A 6,000-nucleotide genomic window follows, 5' to 3' on the forward strand; every position below is an offset into this window, starting at 1 on the left:
CCAATCCTTTCCATTGCCTAAGATGCAGGATGTTCTAGGTACAGCCATTGCTTTTTTTCTAGAAAAATAGGTGCCAGTACTCACCGTGAAGTTGTTACAGCAAGTGCCACACTTTTTGACAACAAAAATAGAGATGCCAATTCTGTGTACCCTTGAGTGCCCCCTGAAAAAAAGCATTGCGTGCAGCATCCCGGAAAGGCAGGGCCTAATCCGTCCCTAAAAGTGGCTCCTGTGAGAGCTTCTGCACCTTCTCTGGACATTGCAAACTCCTATATGGACATGCCTTTAAGAATTTTGAACTGCTTCTGTCAGGGAACTTAGGGTATCATGCAGACTAAATAAATATGTCATTTGTTTTCTGATTTTTTGAATCTTAAATGCAGTTTGCACCATTCCCCATCAGGTTTTAAATGATTCCAATTTCATGCCCACCTTTCTCTCACCCAACATCACATTAAATTCAGCGTCATATGGGCTTAGATTGCACTCCCAACTGTTCCTTTGCAATGGTGCTTGCTTTCAGCGCTGTTTAAATACAGTGCCAGAAGCAACCCACACTGTTTTCTTGCAGGCATGAATCCCCATTACAACATAAAATGTCAGGTGATTGACAAGTGGATAGTCCTGTCTGTCAATGGGAAGCAGCTGTTTGAGAAACCTAGTAGTCTTGGACACATGGAGATGTCACATGGAGTGGCTGCGGAAACCCAGCCAGAAGTGTGGGGTATAAAAATAAACAAATAAATTATTATCTAGATAATAATGTCAGTACAGTATAGGGTGTGGGAAGAGGAGAAATGTAAAAGGGAAAAAGCAGCTACAGAAAGTTTAAGCCAGAAATTGAGCTCAAAAATGGTAGAAGAACCAACCTTGTCATCATTTGCAGAATACATGGTTCAGATTTTTAACCCCTCACACCCTTACAGTGAAAAGGTTGGAAGATGACTGGAAGGGGACAAGGGAAGGCAGGTCCGTGGTGGATTCACTGCTGGTACGGTCCCTTACAAGCATGCCAGCTAAAAGCCCAGGCCAATAGTAAGAGTCTTAATTTATTTCTAGAGAATTTTGCTCCTATTGAATTTCATCTAATTCAAATGAATTTGATGCTTTTGTTGAAGCAAAGCCTATAAGGGGAGTTGACAAAAGAAAAAAAAAGAAAAAAGAAAAAAGTTCCATACGATGAGCAAAATTCCTAAGGCAATTTTTTTGCACCCCTAATTTCCCACTGAATTATGCTTATAAGCAATATGTGACACCTATTTGAGGGCTCCTGCTTATTATTTAGAAAAAATACCTGCGTACTGCTATTCATAAAAAAAAGACTCTCCTCCCTGAAAGAGAGGGGAGTGGTTGTGGGCGGGAGCCCGAGCACCGCCCAGCAGGGGGCGTTGCCCCCTGCCTCCAGCTCACCTGGCTGGCGCTCACGCCCCCCCGATGGCCACCCAACCAGGTGCCGTGGAGGGGGCGTGTTCAGCAGCCTTTTGCTGCAGTGCCAGCCTCTCCCTGGCCTCATTCCTCATCGTTGTCCCATCGCGAGTCACCCACCCTCCACTCCCTTTTAGTTAGGGCTTAGGTCATTGGCCTTGCTATGGACCTTAGGTTGGTCGCCCTGGTTGCCCGGGGGGCCTGGTAGGAGTTTTTCCATTTGGCATTAGGCTTTTTGGTTTTTTCGCCTACCTCGTAGCAATCGTCACAACTTTTGTGGTATTGGTGGGTAGGTTAGGCATTGGAATAATGTGTTGTGTGTCGAAGTGCTAGGTGTGGCCATCGCCTATGCCTTCAATTTTTAGGGGTATTCCGTTAAAGGAATCTGGCGGTCGTGTATTCTGTCCGATGCCTGCTTGGCGGGAGGCCATGGCACGACCCTCGGTGACATCAGGGGAGAGCCTATAGTTGGATTAGCATCAACAGGCTCCACCTACTGGTGAATAAACCCACTTGTTTTGATCCAAAGCCTAAGCCAATACCTTTTCATTGCTGTAATCAATAAAGTTGTGGCCTTTTCTAGCCCATCAACCTTATATCACTTGTCCTTGTGTCTTCATTTCACTTCGCGGGGGTCGGGTCCTCGAACCACAATTCAAAGCTGTTAAAACCTGTAAAATATGGTAAGAACAACATTAATTGACCATTAGCAGGCGTGTTTTTCTTAATTGTCTGCATAAGCCTGGTGGCAAATAAAAGTCTTCTGCAAATGCGTGAAAGTCAGCACAAATCTCTATTGGAAGAGCATTTCACAGGAATTATTGGGCCAATAATCCTGAAGCTCAGGTGCGCCTCGCAAACTCCCATTTCCTCTCACAATTCCCAGGCTGGGTTAACATGCAGTCCCTCTCTGCAGGGAACTCTGAGGAATTATAGCTCTGTGAGGGGAACTGGGGTCTTTTAATATTATCACCCCTGCCTTAAAGTGACAATGATGATGCTTTAAATGTATAGTGCAGATGGGGCCTAAATCTGACCCACAAAATAAGCTTCATGTGAAGGTCAAGTGCCCATACTGTAATAATTAAAATGATAACAAGGATATATGCAGCACACAGGAAGTTCTCGTCCTATACATTATCCTAAGAATTACCTCAGTAATTCTTTAAAATGCTCCATAACATGAAGCAATCTTATTGTCCTCCACTGCGGACTGGGGAAGGGCTGGGAGGGACAACAGCAGCAAGCTCAAGGCTGAGGTTAAATTTGAACTCAGGATTTCCTGGCTCATCACTTGCACTGTTTGCCACTACACTATTCCAGTTTATGCCTGAAGTTATTCTTTACTTCATGTTGCCCTATTTCCCCCAGAATACATTCTTCCCATCCTCCAGGGAACACTCAACCTTAAATAAGTTTTAGATAAGTTTTCTCAACCATGTGATAAACAGTCTCATAAGACATAAAAGAGCGAAATCGCCATCTTATCTAAAACAAGCTTATTTGCCAAAATACCCATTATGCCGTGTTGGTCTTTACGATGGTGAATTATGGCTCCTGAGTCACTGTGAGAGCAGAGTGTCTGCCATCTTTCCCTAGTGCTTCAGAGGGGGCAGACTGGATGGAAGTTTAGCATCTTCTGATGGCATTTGATCTCTTCTTTGGAGGGGGGCCTGGGGGAGGATGAATCAAAGTTCATTTTAAGCTTTGAAAGCAAAAGAGGACTCTGTGCTCTGTGATTAATGCTGATCCTTTATATTGGATTTTGCACTCTATGATTAATGTCTCTTCAATCAAGATTGTGAGGGTTTCCTCTCCATTTTAGTGAAGCAACCATCATTTGAAGAAAGAGTGTCTAAGGCAGACATTTGCCTCAAATATTTTGTTTCCTCTACGTGCAGTTTCATGCCTCACAAAACCTATTCCTAGCATGGCCTCAGATTCATTTATATATTTTTCTTAAGATAAAATACCATGCCACCTAACCCAATGGTTACAGTAACTTACAATACATATGTTCCAGTAAAATAATAGTACAATACATATAATAAAACAATACATATTTTCCCTGTAAAATAATAAGCATTTAGCCCAATATTTTCCCTACAGTAAACCCTGCGTCTGTTTAAAAAAATAATTTTTATTGGGTTTTATAAACAAGAATCATGTTATACAAATAAGTATACCAAGTTTTCGCATGTCATTTGTATATCACAAAAATAGCATAATAAATGTGCAGTAATATCTACAACGTATGGTTCATTATTAGTGGTCAATGCATAAGTTACGGGAAACCGTACCTGAGCCAAGTGCAACCCATTGCTGACTGAAGGGGGGGGTCGCTCAGGAGTTTGCTTCCTTTGGGTTGTGTACTTCTTGTGGGAAAGCAATGTGTGGTTTCATGGTGTTTACATATGAGGTGATGTGATTTCTTTTGATAGGGTTTCCCAACCCCCCTTTAATGTAATTGCTTTTAAGCTTTATTAATCTTGCTTATCTACTTTATAGGGTGATTCCCTGCCAACTCGCCTGGGCTGCCTGTGTTTCTCACCTTGTATTGTCTATCAAATCTTTTAAGTTGCGCTGACCTGGAGTGTGGTGGGTGGGGGAGAGGGGGGTTGGGTTGGAATTAGACTTGGATTAAAGAATGGGTGGTAGATTACAGAAAGTAGCCTATATGTATTCATATAGGTGTTTATTTGGGGTATCTTGGACCATCTGGCGTCTAGCCAGTTGGTCCTGGGTCTCACCTGGCACAGAGGGCCTTGTTTAAGGACAGGCCATCCTCTCTGTCATTTGCGAGTGGTCAGTGAGACGTGACACCTGTGTTGGCTATAAGGTTTACACACAAAGTGTGAGTGGGGTCCAGTTAAGGGTGGAAGGTGGGGTTAGGGATTTGTAGAAAAGAGTTAAAAAGTAAAGGCTGGCAAGGGTGTGTTCAGAAACAGAACAACAACAACAACAAAAAGGGAAAGGAGAGGAAGAAAAGGAAAAAGAAGAGAAAGGGGGGATTAGAGTAAAATAAGAAGAAAGAAAGAAAGAAAGAAAGAAAGAAAGAAAGAAAATAATGATTAAAAAATTGCAGTGTGGTTCTAGTTATAATATGAGGTAAAAGACCACCAAAGGGGGGGGGGGGTACTATTGAAAGTGGGTGGGGAGGTTTATGTATATACGTGTAGGGTGTGTGTGTATTTGTGTGTGTGTATTTGTGTGTGTGTATTCTCTTTAAAGTGAAAAGGGGAAGAGGGAGGGGGAAAGGTGGGAAGGAAAAAAGAAAAAGAAAGGGGAAAATAACAATAGAAATAATAGTAACATGGAGTAAAAAGTTTTTTTGTTTTTTTAAAAAAGATGATGATGGGGGGGAGGACTCCCCCTTAAAAAGAAAGAAAAAAGGGATCAGGTTTTTATTTTATTCTGTTTTCTTTCTTTCATTTTCCTATTTAATTTTTTAAAATGAGAAATAAAAAATAAATAAATAAGGTAGGAAGTCAGGGCTGAAGCAGTGTTCTCAGGACGTAGCCTGTGTTGTTCAGGGCTCCCTTTTTGATTCCGCCAGTTTGATTCTTAAGAGTTAGAAAAAATGGAGGTAAAAAAATTGAAGAGAGAGTTAGAGAATGTATTAAAAATATTTTTAAAAAAGTAAGGAAAAGGAATTAAAATAATAATAGTAAAAATATTTTTTAAAAAAAATAATTTATTTTTAAATCAGACACATATATACATATACATGTACATATAGGTGTGTCCTTGCCCGCTTCCCTCGTGCCAGTCTCCAGAAAGGTCGGGTCAGGACCAGGTTGGGCCTGCCTGGCTCTCCCAGTCCCCTCCTCCCTCTCATCCCTATGGCTGCAGTGGTGGTTGCCAGTGACAGCAGCGGCTGGCAGGTGCTTGGCAGGGGGTGGTGAGGCTCCGTTGCATTATCTGCTGGGTTCCCTCTGAGCTTCGCTGGATCCCTGCTACAGTCTAGGTCATTGGCTGAGTGGGGGCCTGGGGGCCTTGCACAGCCCCCTTGAGCACTGTGTTCAATAATAATAAATAGATAAATTAATAAAAAACTAAAAAAACTAATAATAAAACAAATAAATAATTAAATTAAAAAATAATAGTAATAATAAAATAATAAAATAAAGATTAATACAAATAATAACATAATAGAAACAACAAATACATAGATAAATAAATAATAAATAATTAATTAATTAACAAAAAAAGAAGGAAATAAAGAAACAAATAAATAAGTAAAAAAAAAGGTGCATCTGTGTTGTGCTGCAAATAACTTTGTGTAACAGTATTGTCGTAACTCTTGTACAATTTATTTTGCCATGGCACCAAAGCGGAAGCTTGCAGCAGGGGAAGCAGCTTCTACCTCGAAGCGCCCGGATGCAAACAATGGCAGTACATCGCAGGAGTCACGTGAGAGGGATAATAATCCTAAGACTGTATCACACTTTTTGAATGCTTTCAGATCTTTTATAGATGATTATGAGCAACATTTTTCTAACCAAACTCCTAGGTCTTCTTCCTCTCTTGACCTTATTCCTGATACAGTTCCAGCTAGCCCACCTCGCACCCAGT

Source organism: Podarcis raffonei, chromosome 5 (genome assembly GCF_027172205.1).
Source record: "Podarcis raffonei isolate rPodRaf1 chromosome 5, rPodRaf1.pri, whole genome shotgun sequence".
Lineage (NCBI taxonomy): Eukaryota > Metazoa > Chordata > Lepidosauria > Squamata > Lacertidae > Podarcis > Podarcis raffonei.